The sequence below is a fragment of the Carya illinoinensis genome, chromosome 11 (assembly GCF_018687715.1).
Source record: "Carya illinoinensis cultivar Pawnee chromosome 11, C.illinoinensisPawnee_v1, whole genome shotgun sequence".
Classification (NCBI taxonomy): domain Eukaryota; kingdom Viridiplantae; phylum Streptophyta; class Magnoliopsida; order Fagales; family Juglandaceae; genus Carya; species Carya illinoinensis.
The window spans coordinates 9,676,289-9,696,962 of record NC_056762.1 but is presented as its reverse complement, the minus strand read 5'-3'; the positions used below and the strand labels follow the sequence as shown (position 1 = coordinate 9,696,962).

Sequence of the window (20,674 nt, the reverse complement as noted above, 5' to 3'; positions counted from 1 at the left end):
CATTCCAAGTCAATGGGCAAAAAATAATGGTAATACTTCTAAACCTCATTCTAAAAATGAGGCGCAAGACTTTTTAGAATTTAAGAATGTTCCAAGCACTACACCTACACATTTTCCTCAAAGATTAACCCCTTTGCTCAAAGAGAAGCATCAAGCTGAAATTCTTGAAATTTTTAAACAAGTTAGGATTAATATACTATTGTTAAATGCTATTCAACAAGTTCCTACCTATGCTAAATTTTTAAATGATTTATTCACCATAAAAATAAAATTGAATGTGCAAAAGAAAGCTTTTCTTACTGAGCAGGTTAGTGCTACTATCCAAACCAACATTCCTCCCAAATACAAAGACTCATGATCCCCTACCATAACTTGCATGATAGGGAGCTAAAAAATAGGCCAAGCATTGTTAGATTTAGATTCAAGTGTGAACTTATTGCCTTATAATGTTTATGTTCAGCTTGGGTTGGGTGAGTTGAAATCTACTTCTATCACATTGCAGCTGGCCAATAGGTCTATTAAGATTCCTAGAGGTGTTGTGGAAGATGTTTTAGTTCAAGTAGACAAATTCTACTATCCGGTAGACTTTATGGCACTTGATATGTAATTGACTACTCATTCTACTTTCCAAGCACCTGTTATCTTAGGAAGACCATTCTTGGTTACTTCTAATGCTCTCATAAATTGTAGAAGTGGAGTTTTAAAGTTGAGTTTTAAAAATATGACTTTAGAGCTAAATATTTTCAATTTTTGCAAGCAACCGCAAGAAGTTGAGGAAGTTTATGAAGTGAATTTGCTGGAAAATTTTATTGACGAAAATTCTGCACCTTACTTTCAATTTATTGATTCTTTAACGGAATTTGAAGAAGATTTGAAGAAGATTTGAAAATATTTGATAATGTTAATAACACATCTCTTGTTTCCCTAATAGGTCAGCAAGTTACACCACCATGGAGGCCGAAATTTGAGCAACTCCAACCCTTGACATCAACTCTCAAGCCTTCGAAGGAGCAATCCCTAACTTTGGACCTCAAACATCTTCCATTGAAGCTGAAGTATGCTTTCTTAGGACAAAGCACATTCCCTGTGGTAATTTCTTCTCACTTAACTAGTGAACAAGAAGATAAATTGCTAGACATCCTTAAGAAGCATAAAAAGTCCATTAGGTGGACAATGTCTGATATAAAAGGTAGAAGTCCCTTGGAGTGTACCCATAAGATTTATTTAGAAGATGATGCAAAGTCTTTTAGGGAAATGCAAAGAAGGTTGAATCCCACAATAAAGGAAATGATTAAAAATGAGGTGTTGAAATTGCATGATGTGGGTATTATTTACCTCATCTTGGATAGCAAGTAGGTAAGTCCCATTCATGTAGTTCCAACAAAATTTGGGCTTACCATTGTTAAAAATAAGCAAAATAAATCGATTCCTACTAGGATTCCTACTGGTGGGCGCATGTTTATGGATTATAGGAAGTTGAATGCTGCCACTAGGAAATATCATTTTCCTTTACCCTTTCTTGATCAAGTGTTAGAAAAAGTTGCTGGACATGCTTTTTATTATTTCTTAGATGGGTTCTCCGGTTACTATCAATTAGAAATAACACTAGAGGATCAAGAAAATATCACATTTACTTGTCTTTTTGGTACCTTTGCTTTTAGGAAAATGCATTTTGGTTTATGCAACGCACTAGCAACTTTTTAAAGATGCATACTTAGCATTTTTAGTGACATGATTGAGAACATCCTAAAAGTGTTTATGGATGATTTTTCTGTATTTGGTGATTCATTTGAGAGTTGTTTAACCAATTTACAAGTTGTTTTGACCAGGTGTGAAGAGAAGCAATTGTTGCTCAATTGGGAGAAGTGTCATTTCATGGTACAACAGAGCATTGTTCTAGGATATATTGTTTCATCAAGAGGAATTGAAGTAGATAGAGCAAAAATTGAGTTGATTTCTAAACTTCCTATACCTAAGTCAATAAAAGACACTAGATTTTTTCTTGGGCATGCGGGCTTTTTTAGAATATTTATTAAGGACTTTAGCTCTACTTCTAAGCCTCTATGTAAGTTATTGATGAATGATGTAAATTTTGATCGGACACCCGAGTGTCAAGAAGCTTTCTGTCAACTTAAAACTTTGCTAACCGGTTCTCCTATTATTCAACCTCCTAATTGGTCAATTTCTTTTGAAATGATGTGTGATGCAAGCGATTTTGCTATAGGAGCTGTTCTAGGACAACGTAGGGACAAACTTCCATATGTCATTTACTATGCAAATAAAACTTTAAATTCCGCTCAAAAAAATTATTCTATTACTGAAAAGGAATTAGTTGTTGTGGTATTTGCTTTAGATAAGTTTCGTACATATATTCTTGGTTCTCCTATAGTCATCTTTACTGACCATGCAGCTCTCAAGTATTTATTGATAAAGAAAGATGCAAAATCAATGTTGATTAGATGGATACTTTTACTCTAGGAGTTCAACATTATCATCAAGGACAAGAAAGGAGTGGAGAATATGGTAGCTGACCATTTGTCTAGGCTCACAATTGCTAAAACTGAACAACCGACACCTGTTCTTGATTCTTTTCCTAATAAACAGCTTATGTTAGTTGAAAACTTGCATTGGTTTGCTGACATAGTTAATTTTTTAGTGATAGGACAAACTTCACCCTATTGAAGTGCTCAAGACATATGAAAATTTAAGCGTGAGGTAAAGTTATTCTTCTATGATGATCCTTATTTGTTTAAATATTGTTCTGACCAAATCACAAGGAAATGTGTGTCTGATCATGAAATACAAGCTGTTCTTTCCTTTTGTCATACTGAGGCATGTGGGGGACATTTTTCTGCACATAAAATCGTTGCAAAAATTTTACAAAATGGATTTTATTGGCCTCATATGTTTAAAGATGCATACAATTTTTGCAAGACTTGTGAGCCATGTCAAAAATTAGGCATAGTCACTAAGAGGAACATGATGCCTCTACAACCCATTTTGGTCATTGAGATTTTTTATTGTTGGATGATTGATTTTATGGGGCCATTTCCATCTTCTTTTGGTTATTTGTAAATCCTAGTGGTTGTTGGTTATGTTTCTAAGTGGATTGGAGCCATTCCATGTAAAACGAATGACTATAAGGTAATGCTTAAGTTCTTGAAAAAAAACATTTTTGCTAGATTTGGCATACTTAGAGCTATCATTAGTGATAATGGAACCAATTTTTGCAACAAACCATTTGCTGCCCTCATGAAGAAATATGATATACACCATAAGGTTTCCACTCCATATCACTCTCAAACAAATGGGCAAGCTGAATTAGCTAATAGGGAGCTTAAGCACATCTCAGAAAAAAAGTCAACCCTAACAGAAAAGATTGGTCTAGGAGGTAGATTGATGCACTTTTGGCTTATAGGACAGCTTTTAAAACCTCTATTAACATGTCCCCTTATCGCTAGGTTTATGGAAAAGCATGTCATCTTCCCCGTTGAGCTTGAACATAAGGTATATTGGGCTGTTAAACAATTCAATTTTTCTATTGACCATGCTGGTTCTGTGAGAAAGTTTCAGATTTCAGAATGGATGAGCTTAGACGAGATGCATATGACAATTCCAAATTGTCGAAGGAGCGCATGAAGATGTTACATGACAAGCACATCCAGACAAAGAATTTTGAGCCCAATGAACAAGTTTTACTTTACAATTCTCGCCTCCACCTATTTCCAGGAAAATTAAGATCAAGGTGAAGTGGTCCTTATTTAGTTAAGATTGTATTTCCATATGGAACTGTTGAGATTACTAATCCTCAAAATGAAAATACTTTCAAAGTAAATAGCCAACGACTTAAATATTTTTTGGCAAAACTTTCACGTGAGGATACTTTCAATCCTTTGGAAGATCCTACTTACTCTCATGATCATTAGTTTATTTCTGTTTTGCTTTAATTTTTTTTTCTTTTTCTTTTTTTTCTTTTTTCTGTTCTTGTTTATTTCACTTCTATGCTTTGTTTTTTCCTTTGTTTTCTTTTTCTCTTTCTTTCTTTCTTTTTCTTCATTCTATCTCTTCAGGTTTAGCACTGTTTAGTTCATTTTTTCTTCTGGTTTCATTTTTACTTTCAAGATCCCCTCAGCCATCTCAGGTATTTCCTTTGGCCTTGTTCTCTTTCATTCCTTATTTATTCATGATTTGTATTGAGGACACTGCCCATTTTTAGTTGGGAGTAAGGAGAGTATTTTACCACTTAGTCTCTCAGGATTTATAATTGTGGGGTCTAAATTTTTTTGATGACAAGTTACTAATTTCACACTTCTCTACTTAAGATTAGATAGTTTCGGTCTTGGACTACACTAATTCCCACTAGTTTAGGTTTAAGTTCAACATAGGACCTTATGATAAGTCTTAGCAACTCAAAATTAGGCAATGTATTTCAAAACTATTGATTGATGACCCTAATAGACACAAGATAGATACTTTTGTTGTTTGATTGATGTCAATTAGTGGTTTTCATCTAAGCAACTAGCAAGTATTACAATAAACCATATCTTAATGGCCTAGGAAAAGTGAATGAGAAATTCAAAAAAAAAAAATTGAGGTTAAAATACATGAGAAAAGGGACAGGCCAAAGATTAAAAAAAAAAAATGGTGCAAGTACATTGGAAAAGTCTGCTGATCACTGGGATCTGTTTTCTTTTTAAAAAATTGGTCTTTCAAAGTGTGATAGCGTGAAAGCCACCAATGTAATAGTTTTGACTTGGAGTAAAGACTTTTTTATTTTTCTTGAAAAAGTTGCTTGGCTGAAACTATTGTGAGAAATCTTGAAACCAACAAATGACAATCTATTCACACACTTGATGCACTCAGAGATCTACAACATAGATACATTCCCCTTGTTTGAATTCTTGAGAATTTTATAAGCCTTTGTATTGAACTATAACCTGACCTAACTACACTCTGATGCCCAAGACCTACCTCAACATGATTTGATCTTTTGTAGAGATTTTTGAGTTCAGTAGGTCACTCTTAGATCTTTCATTTTTTGATCGCATTATTTGCTAGAGACTAGCAAAAACTAGTTGGGGGTGTGTTAAAGTGGCAAAATTGCATAATTAAGTTGCTAAAGTGACTAAATTGTTTAACCAAAAATGAGTTAAGCACTTGATTATGCAGTTGATTAATCAATTGTTGAATTATGACATTTTTGCACTTAAAAACATTTATAATGCAACTGCTCCACATCAGAATTAATACCCCAATTTTATTCATTTCATATCTTACTTAAATGTTGCAGAGTATTTATGGAAAGAAATATATATCTATATATATATATATATATCTATATATATATATAGAGTCTGAAGCCATGAGGGACTCGAGAGGAAATTAAGGAATTGGTTAATGGGTTTGGGGGAACCCATCTAATGGGAACCAAGAGATAGTCCACACGGCAAATCGTGGACTGAAGGTACAAGAGGCACAAACCAAAACACAGCTCTCTGGAAATGAAAAGCAAAGCACGGTCTCAACGCTGTTGCAGGTGCTAGCATGAGGGAGTGCAGGATCCCACCAATCACGATCGTGGCCTCAAGATGCACAGACTCACGCACACAACAGTGGGGGCTAAAAATGAAAAAAAAAAAAAAAGGAGAGTAGATCACCCAAAGTAGGGAGGAGCTTTTCTTTTCTTTTTTTCTCTTAGTTTTTTGTTTGACAGAGGTATCTATCTTCGTTATTTTTTGGAGTTTTTTTCTTTTTCGTGGGACTTTTTCTTTCTTTCAATTTGAATTATTTTTTTCATTTGGCTTCATTTTTCTTTCATCTTTAGTCTTTTGCTGGAGGCATTCTACTTCATTTTCGACTGGGATTTATTTTTCTGGTTCTTACGGATAGAATTTTTTTTTTTTTTTTTGCATTTTTCTCCATAGCTTCTTTTCTTAGTTTTCATTTTCGTGTACTGGACTTTCTCTTCATTTTTTTCCTTTTCTGTAGCTCTGGTTTTTGTTGGGACATTGGGTGGTTCTTCATTTTTTTCTGCAAAGTTTTATTTCTTTTAGTTCTTCACTTGGACGGCTTCCTCTTTAATATTTTTTCTACTGTATTTTTTCTTTCTTTCTGCAGTTTAGGCTTTGGTAGGTGTCGGCTGCTTGGTTTTAGTTTTCAATAGTGTTACTTTTCTTCATTTTTGTTTGGGTTGGGAAATCAAAACGCCGCTTTCATTTCAGCTGGGTTTTATTTTTGTGTTTTTTGGACAGCTTTAGTTTTCGGTTCTCATTTTCTTTATTACAGCTTTGTTGCGCCTAAACTTTAACTCAAATTAATGAACCAATAATTTAGTGCAGTTTTACTTGCAAGTATACAGGTGTTGTAGTACCTTACAGGGTCGAATTCACAAGGATTGACTTTTGTGATAAAGAAAATAAATTCAAACAATGAAAAGAAATTACTAAAAAAACGTGCAATCGAATATAAAATAAAAGTACTGAGATGAAGATTTGTAAAATAACTGAATCAAACTAAAATGATAAAATAAATTGATATGGAGAAAGACTAAGGTTTGGAGGATTCGTCCAATAATTTATAATATTGTTTCCGATCGATTTACTTCAATTAAACTAGAATAATGATTCCGTTTAATTGGAAGATTTAGCATTTAAGATTAAGAAAAAAATAGTCGCTAAAGATTGAGTATGAATGATTGATGATTAAAACATTCACAAATCTATTTGAATATCACAGGGATTCTTCAAGCATTCACTGTATTCATAAATCACAATGAATCAAGATAAATATATAGATAATCAAAATATCCAATAATAAAATCTTTCAATCAATCAAGCTCACAAAATAAATTTTACGTTGATTTGAAAAAAATATTTAAATCATTAAACTTCACCTCTAACCTTAGTATAAAAATTTAGCCAACCATGTTTATCGCAAGTGCTATAGAAATCACATAAATATTTTTCATTAGAAAACTAAATAAAATACACAAAATATAAGAAAACAACTTAGAAGTAATAAAATCTGGAACCTAGTAGACGCCGAGAGAATAAAACCCACGCCGTCGCTGAACTAAAGAAAATAGAAATGAACCCAACTGCTCCTCTGTTCTTCGTCCAAACCAACCCAACGTCAATACTCTACTCAGCCAAATAAAACTCCAACCAATACTCCCTTCAAATCCCAACTTCAGGTCCCTCACGTCTCAACTTACATTCACACTCCCCTCTCTACAGTCTGACTTCCTCAACTCCACAAGTCTCTCCAATTCAGTCAAGCACCGACTTCCTCTCCAATGAAAACTAGAAAAATCCCAATGACTGACACTTCTCTCTCAAATCCCCACGTCCCTCTTCAATGAAAAACTCCAGACCTCCAAAAACCTCCCACATCAATAACCTGCTCAGCCAAAAAAATCCTCACTGACCGACTCTCCTCCATGAGAATTAAAGCTGCACCCACTTCATCTCTCAAATCAGCCAAATAAATAAATCCCAGCCGACCTCAACTTCATCCCACTGACTTCCTTTTTCTCTACTCTCCTAAAAAAGCATCCACCGACTCCCTCAATTCAATGAGAACTCCAGCACGTAAATTCCCACCAACCAAGTCTCCCTCCAATCCAAGTCAAGCACGGCACCTCTCCACTCCAGACTAGGGGTGAACAATTAAACCGTCTACCTGATCCGAACCGAAATTTCGACCCGAATCATTGCAAATTAGCCGGACCGAATCAAAACAAGTCGGAATCGGGTATTTACATTTACTACCCGTTTTAAAACGGACCGAATTGGGTATTTACCCGTTAACCGCATCTCCTAAAACAAAACGGCGCCGTACTGGTTCCCAAAACCAAACCCTAACAATGCAGCCCTGGAAACTTCGAGATCCTGTCTAGCCGCAGCCCTGAAAACTAGTTGAACGACACGACCTCGAGTGACATTAAGCTTACATTGAGCTCCAAGGACGGCATCAGTGTCTCCGTGAATCTCCATCGTCAGATTCTCGTGGCCCACAACAAGTTCTTTTTGATCAAGTTGTCTGAGCGGTGGACGATGCCACAGAGACCCGTGGGGTCTCCTTACATCGTGGAGATCGTAGACTCTGATGACTTCGGGGTTTACCTTGAGATGATGTACTTTAAGGATCTGAGAATGAACTAATGAAAGAGGATGTTAATCGAGTTCTTGGCATCTTAAGGGTAATGTTTCTTTTTTCTATTTTAAGTTCTTTGGCCTCCATTTTGTTGTAGACAGCTTCAATTGAGTTCGATGCTGGGGTTTTTTCATGCTTAGAGTACCAAGAAGCTGCCCCATGGGCTAAGGATGAACCGTAATAGGCACCGTTCAAGTAATCGGTGTCGGAATACCTGATTTCGCCCGGAACAGTATCGGCTTCGGGTAATCGGGTAACAGGGAAACTTTCAGAATCTTCTGTTCGGAAGTGGCCAACTACGGATCGATTCGAAACAGTACAATTCAAGTCGGGTCGGGTCGGCTGTACAGTCCTACTCCAGACAAATGACCGACTCACCTTCTCATCCCATCCTCCTCTACTTCCCTCTTCTGCCAATCCTCCCAGAGTATAATAGAGTGTGCAATATATATATATATATATATATTTTTTCATGGTTCCAAAGACACCAGACTCCACTCCACTCCAAATTAGCTGCACCAACTGACATCAAATAAATTTGATTTTGCTTGACTATCAATTACCACATTTTCAACACTGGAGGATTAAGCACTTCCAATCAAGTCCGCTTTAGCTGCACCAACCGAAGCTATCAACAAGCTGCCGTCTCTTACGTTCACACTCCCACGTCCAAGAGTAAGCAAAAATAAAATAAAGAGCTGCTTCATGGGACCTCCATTTGGTTTCAGCCCCCTTTTTAGACTTTGACATTGCATGTGTTTGTCCACCGTAAATCATTTTCTTCACTGCATGCATCTATGAACAACCAAGTAAGAAAGTCACCACCAAAAATCTTCATCTTTTTTTTTTAGTTGCCGAAATACACCGCTTCCTTCCTTCTCTTCATGCCTCTCAATTAGTATGGACTTTTGATCAAAAGTTTCAACCGGATCCCATGTGAATTTTATTTGAGCTGAAAATAAATAGATAAAAATAGCACTCAAAAATAAATTAAAATAAAAAATAGATTATTTTTGTGAGAAAACATTGTCCAATTAAATCATAGTTATAAAATTAAATATAAACATGATTTCAATCAATTAAAAATCACAATTCGTATTTATCCTTATTAACCATTTTTCCATCTAAAACCAATAATAGTGTCACGAAGAATTTAAAATACATTGGTTTTAAATAGTTAAAACATGCAATATTTCAGCCCAATCACACCCCCCAACTAGCTTTTTGCTAATCCTTGAACAAAATAGTGAAAATTAATTGAGATGAACTTTGCATAAAGTTCGAAATTCAAACAAAGCAATCAAACATAATTCTAAATCTCACAAAAAATTGATTCGTGAATACTCAACAGCAGGAGTTGTATCCACAAGGAAAGTCTCAACAATTATTCACATAAAATTGGGGCAAATGTCTCAGAACTTGGATATGTGTGTGTGGCTAAACCTTTGTGTGTTCCTCATTAATAAGCATGATTTATCATAGGATTTTTCAACCTTAAGATTAATTATTATTGATTATAACTACCTCAAAGCCTAAGGGACTAGCAGTTTTTACGCCAACTCTGTTTAAAGGTTGAACACTCAACCTCCAAAGTTTTGGGTAACTGTTTCTAACTCTTTATTTAGGAAAACTTATATGATTTTTTTTTTATTTCGATTCTTTTTCTTTTGTTTTTATTTTTATTTTTACATAAGGCTCGGTAGTCTTGCAGTTTACTTCTCCTGTTTTAAATCAATGAACATTAATGAGGAACACTACAAGTGTAAGTATGTGCAAAATGTTCTTCCAAAACTTGCTATTTATTCTATATAAATCATACTAATTCTCATTTTTGTAAATATCGCATCCTGGTGTTTCAAGTCACTATTCAACAAAATATGATACATCATAAGTCATGCTCTATGCTTAGGGTTGAAAATAAATTTTCACAAAATAATTCCGGTCAACTACACCACCAAGGTGCTCAAATTTCACAAAAATGCCAAGAGTGTGTTAATCATTTATGTTTCTATGCACCTCACATGTGATACCCCGTTTTTACGTGTATTTTCACTGAATGAGTATTTTAATTTAATTAATATATTAGTTTTTTTATTTTAAATTATTGTATTTTAATTGGTTTTATTTTAGTTTGATGTGGTGTTTAATTTATTTTAGTCGTTTTATGGTTTTTAAATTTGTTTTCGTCGGATCAGTTTTTAGATTCCGGAGGTGAGGATTGGACCTCATTTCTTTTCTCCATCTTTTCTTTTCTCTTTTTCTTTTTCCCTTTTTCCTTTTTTCTTTTTCCTTTTCTTCTTTTCTTCTTTCTTTCTTTTCTTCTTTCTTTCTTTTCTTCTTCTTCTTTCTCCTTCTCCTCTCGCACGCAGCACGCTCTTCTCTCGCTCCCTTCGTCGCCGTCCAGCTCTCCAGCCCAGACCCACCGCTCGCCGGCGACGTGGCTGGAACCACCCACCCAGAAAAATTTCCCATCGGTCGGCGCACCACCCCACCAAAAATCAACCCCTCCCGTGCCGCCGTTAACCACCTAGAGCCTATCTAAGTCGCAGCGTTTTTGGCCATTTCCGGCGCCGTCTCTCCACCTCCGGCTACCATCTTTTCATCACTTCATTACCTACCTCTTGCCGTCCTAACCCACCCATTTCCGGCCCCGATCCGTTGCCGGAGCAGCTCCCACGAGCTCAACTCCGATTTGCTCTTTTTCCGCTTCCATCGCCACCCACGGCCTCACTTCCTTTAGCTTCGTAAACATCTCTAGGTCATTTCCTATCAATTTCAAGTCTTGGTTTGTCCCCGTTCGAAAGTGGGTATTTTACAACCCACGGCCACAGTGTAAAATACACTGTTACGTTGCTTTTTCTCCACTGTTTGCAACGTCGTGATCTTTCGAAAAATACCTTATAGCGCTGTAAGTATTTTCCAAACTCTATTTTAGATTTAAATATATTTTTACTCTTACAATTAATTATTTGACTGTTGGTTGATTCCGAACTGAATCCGAGGAGTTCGGAGGTCGGATGGTTCAAGGACGGAGTTGCTTGGTTTTGTTGTTTTTGTGATTGGTTGGATGATTTGTATCTTGAAGTGTGCATTGCATGATGCATTTACGTGCATTTGTTTAACTGAGAAAAATCGGTGTTTTTTGTGTAAATGGATTTTCGGGTGCGTGTGTATCACGACCCCAAGCCGCTCGGTAGAGCTCCTCTGGTCACTTGGGTGTGAATAATATTGAGTGACATCCTTTGGGATCGCACGATACGGTAACGCTGTCATGTCGACTCCGTGGTTCCTAGGCTGGCGGGGATTAGAGGATGACCTGGTCCAGATACGCGCTGGGCACTAGTACTGGGCATCGCTCGTTTAGGTGTCACACGCGTAGTCGTTACCTGCGGTATGGCACAGGAGCCAGAGTGTGCGGATGATCCCTAGGGGAGATCATGGTGCATGCAATAATTGGAACGGGTTTTGGTTTTGGATACGGACCATTTTCTGGGAAAATGGCGAGGTTATGTTTGAGGCTTTGAGATCTATTTTATGGGAAAATTGTGATTTCTTAATTTGGGCCATTATCTGGGATAATGGCAATGATTGGTTTTAAAGGTTACGTTTTGGGCCAAAATGGGATTTTGGCGTGCGTGAAAAAATGTGGTTTTATGGGTTATGTGCATTTGCATTCTTTCATGCATATTTGTTGAGTTTAATATGTTTTTATCTTGTGGCGTTTGGATCTTTATTTACCTGTGGCACCATTTTGGTACCGTAGATATGTAGAGGTCGAGGAAGAAAAAGAGGCTGAGCCCAAGGAGGCGGCTCCGCCAGAGTATTGATTTAGAGTTTATGCTTTGTAGTTTGATTTGAAACAATATTTGTGGCATGTAATTTTTTATTATGTATGTTTTGAGCGGGTTTGTATTAAACATAGAAAAAAAATTATGGTACTTAGTTATATGACCTTGTTTATCCGTTGCGTATTTTCTTTTGCACACTTGTTGCATGTACACACACTTGGCACTTGGCAATAGGGTGGTGACCCATGTTGTCATCATCCCAACGTCTCGATTTCCCATGTCTGTACATGGGATTTGGGGGCGTCACATCACAAATTTTTATTTTTTTTATTTTTTATTTTTTATTATTTTATTATTATTATTTTCTTTTTCGGTACTAACAAATTTTCAACAGAAAACCCTCCCCCAACTAAATGTGACATTGTCCTCAATGTTCAGCAATTGAATGTTCGATGATGTATGCTATACAGGCATGAATTGAAGCAAGATAAATATTGCAGAACATATATTGAGACAAAAATGATTAAACAGAGAGGAAAGAAGTCACCTGAGATACTCGAGTGTACACAAGGAGTAGATTTGTGTCAAAGTTAGAAGAAACAAAAAGTAAAAGAAAGAAAAATAAAACAAACAAATACGGTATATGCAATGAGGAATCAGAAATTAATTCTGATAAGCAGGATTCTTCAGAGTAGTGGACTCAACCTATGGAGTAAACTCATCCAAAAATGGTTTCAACCTTTGTTTATTAACTTTAAAAACATTACCATTCTCTGGATTTTCTATCTCAATGGCCCCAAAAGGATAAATAGTTTTTACAACAAAAGGGCCGATCCATCGGGATCGAAGCTTGCCAGGAAACAAATGGAGCCTTGAATTATACAACAAAACTTTTTGGGAAGATTCAAAAGATTTTTGAAAAATATTTTTGTCATGAAAAATTTTTAATCTTTTTTTGGAAATACGAGAATTTTCATAAGCTTCATTCCTGATTTCCTCTAACTCATTAAGCTGAAACTTACGAAGAGAGCAAACTTTATCCACATCAAAATTAAATTGCTTGATTACCCAATAAGCTTTATGTTCCAATTCCACAGGCAAGCGACATGCATTTCCAAAAACGAGTCGATATGGGGACATACCGATCGGGGTTTTAAAAGCAGTAAGGTATGCCCAAAGTGCATCTGTTAGTCGTAAATATCAATCTTTGTGACTTGGGTTAACTGTCTTTTCTAAAAAAAAATTTATCTCCCGATTTGATACCTTAACTTGGCCACTTATTTGTAGATAATAAGGGGTAGCAACCTTATGAGTAACATCATATTTTTGCATTAAGGCCTCAAAAGGCTTATTGAGAAATGTTTACCCCATTACTGATAATGGCTCGAGGTGTTCCAAACCTTGATAAAATATTTTCTTTCAAAAATTTCAATACCACTTTGTGGTCATTGTTTTTGCATGGAACAGCCTCAATCCATTTGGACACATAATCCACAACTACCAAAATGTAAAGATTGCCAAAAAAACTGGGAAGGGTCCCATGAAATCAATGCCCCAGCAATCAAATATTTCAATAACCAAAATTGGATTTAATAGCATTATATTCCGGCGGGTAATCCCTCCCAATTTTTGACAATGCTCACAATTTTTACAAAATTCATGAGTGTCCTTGAAAATGGTAGGCTAATAGAAACCACATTGTAAAATTTTGAAAGCAGTTTTGTTTCCAGAAAAATAGTCACCACATGCCCTAGAGTGACAAAAAGACATCACACTTTGAAATTCGTTATTGGGAACACATCGTCTAATTATATGATCTGGGTAATATTTAAACAGATATGGATCATCCCAAAAGAATTTTCTTACCTCCACAAAAAATTTCCTTTTATCTTGTTGAGTCCAAATGTGAGGAATTTTACCTGTAGCGAGAAAATTAGCAATTTCAGCATACCAAGTCACTTGAAATATATCAAAAAGTTACTCATCTGGAAATGTGTCTCTAATAGGAACTGTCTCTATGGAATCTGAAAGAACAAGTCTAGACAGATGATCAGCAATAACATTTTCAATTCCTTTTTTTATCTTTAATTATCAAATCAAATTCTTGCATCAAAAGGATTCATCTAAGCAACCTGGGCTTTGCATCTTTTTTCGCTAAAAGGTACTTTAACGCAGCATGATCAGTAAAGATGACAATTTGAGATCCAATCAAATAAGAGCGAAATTTTTCAAGTGCAAAAATTACTGCAAGTATCTCTTTTTCAGTTGTTAAATAATTCATTTGAGCACTATTTATGTGATGACCCGCTTTTACGTGTATTTTCACTGAAGGGTTGTTTTTAATTTAATTAATATATTAGTTTATTTATTTTAAATTAATGTATTTTAATTGATTTTTATTTATTTGATGTTGCGTTTTATTTAATTAGTCGTTTTACGATTTTTTAATCTCATTTTCGGCGGATTTGTTTGCTTTCCGGAGTAAGGATTGGACCTCATTTCTTTCCTACATCTTTTTTTTCCCCTTTTTCCTTTTTCTCTTTTTCTCTTTTCTTTCCTTTTTCTTTTTTCTTTTTCTTTTTTCTTCTTCTTTTTCCTCCCCTCTCTCCCGCGCGTAACCCCCCCGGTTCGTCTCTCTCTCTCTCTCTCTCCTCTCCCACGCCGGAACCATCTTCAGCCCAGACCCACCGCTGCCGGCCACCGTGTGGCACAGCACCCCTACCAAAATCTTCCCCTCCCTCCAGTGAACCACCCCACCAATTTTCACCGCCAACAGAGCCGCCGTTTGGCCGGACAACGCCCAACAAGCCTCACAGATTTTGCTCCGATCTGCCGCCGTCGCTCCACCTCTTGCCACCATCTCTTCACCACTTCATCACCGGCTCCTTGCCATCCTAACCCACCCATTTCCAGCCTCTAACAGCCACCAGAATAGCTCCCACGAGCTAGCTTTCCGTTTTGGGAAATCTGGCCTTCCTCCACCGTTTCCGTCGCCACTCACGGCCAAACTTCACTTCCATTAGCTTCATAAACATCCTTAGACCCTCCCTATCAATCCCGAGCCTTGGTTTATCCCCGTTCAAAAGTGGGTATTTTACAACCCACGGCCACAGTGAATTTTCACTGTTACGTTGCTTTCCTTCCGCCGTTTGCAACACCGCGTGTTTTCTAAAAATACCATATAGCGCTATAAGTATTTTTCAAACCCTAATTTTAGATTTAAATATATTTTGCTCTTACAATAAATAATTGCTGTTGGTTGGCTGATTCCGGACTGAGTCCGAGGAGTTCGGGGGTCGGATGGTTTGAGGACGGAGTACTTGGTTTTGGTTGTATGTGATTGTTTGGTTATTTGAGCCATGAGGCGTGCGTTACATATTGCATATATGTGCATTTTATTTAATTTGAGAAAATCCTGTTTTGTTGGCGTAAATGGAATTTCGGGTGCGTGTGTCTCACGAGCTCAAGCCGGGATGGGTTATGATCTCGGTGGAGCTCCTCTGGTCACTCGGGCGTCGATAATACTAAGTGGCATCTCCTGAGTTGTCGCAGGGCGACGACCGGATCGCACGATACGATAACGCTATCGTGACGACTCCGTGGTCCCTAGAGTGGCGGGGACTAGAAGATGGCCTGACTAGGTACGCGCGGGGCACGAGTCTGGGAATCGCTCGTTTAGGTGTCACATGCGTAGTCGTTAACTGCGGTGTGGCACAGAGCCAGGGTGTGCGGGTGATCCCTAGGGGAGATCACGGTGCATGCATAACCGGATTGTTTTTATGGTTTTCGGATGTGGGCCATTTTCTGGAAAAATGGCGATGTTTGGTTTTTGAGGCTTTTGATCCATTTTCTAGAAAAATGGTGGTTTGGGCCATTATCTGGGTTAATGGCGAGACTTGGTTTTAAGGATATGTTTTTGTGGGTCAAATGGATTTTTGGCGTGCGTGAAAAAATTATGTTTTATGGTGCATGTGCATTGGTTTTTATTTCATGCATATTGTTTGAGTTTTATATGTTTTTATCTAGTGGTGTTTAGAGTTTACTTACCTGCGGCACCATTTTTTGGTACCGTAGATTTTGGTGTAGAGATCGAGAATGAGGAGGAGGAGACTGAGCCCGAGGATGCGGCTCCTCCAGGATGCTGATGTTATGCTTTGTATTTGTTTTAAATTATATTTGTGTTTTGTAATATTTATTTATGTATGTTTTGAATAGCTTTATATTAAACAAGAAAAAATTCTGGTACTTAGTTATTGGCTTGCTTTTCGCTGTGTATTTCTCGTGCACATTCGTCGCTTATATACACACTTGGCACAAGTCGATAGGGTGATGACCCGTGATGTCATCATCCGGACGTCTCAATTTTCCCGTGTCCGTGCATGGGGATTTGGGGGCGTCACAATTTAAAGTTCTACTTGCATAATAAATAACACAAGGCTTTTTGTCTTTATGTTGGCCCAACACAGCTCCAATAGCATAATCACTAGCATCACACATAATCTCAAATGGTAAATTCCAATTAGGTAATCGCATAATTGGGGTTGAAATCAACATACCTTTTAGCTTTGTAAAAACTAACTCACAGTCATCAGTCCACACAAAAGAATTTTTCTTTGACAATAAATTGCACAAAGGTCTAGAAATTATGTTGAAGTCTTTAATGAACCTCCTGTAAAAACCTGCATGACCTAGAAAAGATCTGATATCCCTGATATTCTTTGGGATGGGCAGCTTAGAAATTAATTCAATTTTGGCCTTGTCCACTTCAAAACCTTGAGAAGAAACAATGTGACCAAGAACAATCCCTTGAGTGACCATAAAATGACACTTCTCCTAGTTTAAAATCAAATTTTTTTCTTTGCATCTAATCAGCACTATTTCCAAATGAGTCAAACATTCATCAAATGAATCACCAAAAATAGAAAAATCATCCATGAATATTTCAACGAAACGCTCTACCCAATTGCCTCTTTGGGTACAAATCAAATGATTGATATCTTTGATATCAAGTATGGTCCATCCTATTGTCTCTTTGTGTTCAATGAGAACACCAATTAATTTTCTCTCCTGAATTTCATCCAGTTTTGACGAGATGGCCACTGGTAATGTCTCTACTTGGCCTAAAAATGCACATTTGATATCAGCAGGTAGAGGTTTCAAGTCGAGTTTTGATATTTGCACACTTGAGGGGAGAGACACGACATCATGAGGTAGTAATTCCTCAAAACGTGTTTTCCATTTATTAGTGTCCATTATAGGAGTAGATTCTAGCAAAAAATTCATAGATACAAGCACATAATCATCATCAAAATTTTCACCATGAACCAAACAAGCCTCAAGAGGGTCAGAAAGAATTGACAAATCAAATTTTTTTTGAACAAGAGTTTGGATCAGATTTACTTTATGCACATCATCATCATCGCCAGGTTGTTTACAAATATTGAAAATATTCAACTCCAAAGTCATGTTACCAAAAGAAATTATCATCACACCACTCCTACAATTTATTAAAGCATTTGAAGTAGCATAGAATGGCCTACCCAAAATTATAGGAATTTGAGTGCAAACATCAAAGACAGGTTTTGTGTCCAAAACAATGAAATCCACTGGAAAATAAAATTTTCCTACTTGTACTAACACATCCTCCACTATCCCTCTCGGTATTTTAATTGGTCGGTCAACAAGTTGGAGTGTTACCTTGGTGGGTTTAAGTTCACCAAGACCCAACTGCTCATATATCGAGTAAGGTAGGAGGTTAACACTAGCTCCGAGGTCAAGTAAAACTTTTTAATTTTAAAATTTCCAATCACGTAGGAAATTGTTGGACAACCTAGGTCTTTATATTTTGAAGGAGAATTGTTATGGAGGATGGCGCTTACCTGCTCAGTGAGGAAGGCCTTCTTCTGCATTTTCATTGTACGTTTCACTGTGCACAAATCTTTCAAAAATTTAGCATATGATGGAATCTGTTTGATTACATCCAACAAAGGAATGTTGATTTTTACTTGTTTGAAAATTTCAAGAATATCAGCATGTTGAACCAACTTGTGAGAATGTTGCAACCTTGAGGAAAAGGGGCAAGTATTGGGGCTTTCACAAGCATATCTAGCTCAACCTTGTTAAGTTCACCATCAATTTTAGAATTTAAAGAATTGTTGGTCTCATCAACTTTCATTGTTGAAATACTCTTATCAATTATTTTTCCACTGCATAGAGTGGTGATGGACTTGGCATGTTCCAATTTTGAATCAGAAGGATTTGAATTTCTTACCTCAAATTTACCTTTGGGATTCGACTGCGGTTGAGCAGGAAACTTACCATTTTCTTGAGCGTGCAATGCGGAAGTCAAGTCGCTAATGGAACTTCTCATCTCAGTAATGGTCTGCATTGTCTGAGTGTTAATATTTATTTGCCCCTGCATAAATGTTTGTAATGTCTCCTCAAGGGTTTTCTTATATGGAGGCACATAAGGATTAAAAGAAGACGGTCCTTGAGGATTTTGATTTGAATTGGACTTATTCTTCCAACTAAAATTGGGGTGATTTCTCCATCCAGGATTATATGTTTCCGAATAAGGGGAAGAAAATGGTTTCTTATAAGAATTTATGACATTTGCTTATTCGTACAACACCTCTTTAAAAGCGAGGATTGTTAGACAATCCTGAGTCAAGTGTTTACTAATCTCACATATGCCACAATTCTCTTCTTCTTTTTCAATGGCCTTAGCTGAATTTACCTTCCTAAATTCGATGACCTCGACTTTTCTTGTTAAACTTGCTATCCTAGTATTCACATCATCATTTCCTTTAAGGACATATATACCCTCTTGAGACATGGTATTGAGTTTGGGCTTATTTGACCTATCAAAACGATCTGTATTATCCCAAGATTGGGCATTTTAAGCCAATTGGTCAAAATAATCTCAAGCATCATCAGGATCTTTATTTAAAAATTCACCATTACACATCATTTCTACAAACTGACGCATTTGAGATGTTAAACCTTCATAGAAAAAACTAATGGTGCACCAAGTTTCATAGCCATGATGTGTGCAAGTTAACAATAATTCTTTAAAACGCTCCCAACATTGAAAAAATGTTTCATTTTCTTTTTGAGAAAAATTCATAATATTTCTGCGAAGAGTGTTGGTCCTATGAGTTGGAAAAAACTTTTTTCAGAAATTCTCTTTGCATTTCTTGCCATGTGCCAATAGATCTTGATCTCAAGGAGTTTAGCAATTTTTAGCTTTTTCTTTCAAAGAGAATGGAAACAACTTTAATCTAACAATATCATCATTGATAGTTTGAGTTTGTAAAGTTGCACAAATTTCTTCAAATTCTTTCAGATGCAAATAAGGACTTTCTGAGTCTAAGACATGAAACTTGGGAAGTAATTGAATTACTCCCGATTTTAAATCAAAATTCCCCATATTCGTAGGAAAAATTATGCAAGATGGAGTACTTGTCCTTGTTGGCAGTAAATACTCGCGCAAAGTTCTCATTGGTGAATTATTTTGTACATCCTCATTTTCTTGTTCGTCATGAACACTATGATTGTCAGCTATGGTATTAGAATGAGAATTTTTGTAATCACTAGACAACTTATCAATCAATTCTTTTAAAACAATTTTCTTTCTCCTTAATCTACCAGTTTGATCACGTTGCCACGAGATCATTCATCATAGAGGATCATGCACATTCAAAGACAAAAAAAAAAAACAAAAAGCAAAACAAGCAAGAAAGTAAAATAAAAAATTTTTGGAATGAGATTACCAAATGATATGAATATGGAAGAATTGTTACTTGATCCATTTTTCGTCAAAATAACAAAAATCGTACCTGCAAAAAGAATATGAGAAAATTAGCAAAAGATTATTAAAATATTTTTTTTTTCTAAAAAAAAAATTATCACACGTTGCAATCCCCGGCAATAGCGTCAAAAACTTGTTGCACCTAAAATTTCACTCAAATTAATGAACCAATAATTTAGTGCAGTTATACCTGCGAGTATACAGGTGTTGTAGTACCTTACAGGGTCGAATCCACAAGGATTGACTTTTGTTATAAAGAAAATAAATTCAAACAATGAAAAGAAATTACTAAAAAAAATGTAATTGAATATAAAATAAAATTACTGAGATGAAGATTTGTAAAATAATTGAATTAAACTAAAATGATAAAATGAATTTGGAGAAAGACTTAAGTTTTAAGGATCCATCTAATAATTTATAATATTGTTTCCGATCAATTTACTTCAATTAAACTAGAATAATGATTCCGTTTAATTGAAAGATTTAGCATTTAAGGTCAAGAAAAAAATAGTTGCTAATGATTGAGCATGAACGATTGATGATTAAAACATTCATAAATTTATTTGAATATCACATGGATTCTTCAAGCTTTCACTGAATTCAGTAATCACAATGAATCAAGATAAATATATAGATAATCAAAATATCCAATAATAAAATCTTTCAATCGATCAAGCTCACAAAATAAATTTTACGTTGATTCGAAAATAATATTTAAATCATTAAACTTCACCTCTAACCTTAATATGAAAATTTAGCCAACCATGTTCATCACAAATGCTATAGAAATCACATAAATATTTTTCATTAGAAAACTAAAATAAAATACAAGAAATACTAGAAAAAAACTTAGAAGTAATAAAATCTGGAACCCAATCGACGCCGAGAGAATAAAACCCATGTCGTCGCTGAACTAAAGAAA

General features: G+C 36.0%; 1 non-coding gene across 1 annotated transcript; it reads left to right on the top strand.

Annotated features, from left to right (window-relative positions):
- The first annotated feature begins 18,979 nt into the window (after positions 1-18,979).
- LOC122283576 lies at positions 18,980-19,083 on the top strand. The gene has a single exon (XR_006230974.1). It is a non-coding gene; the product is annotated as a small nucleolar RNA R71 (small nucleolar RNA).
- Positions 19,084-20,674: the final 1,591 nt, after the last annotated feature.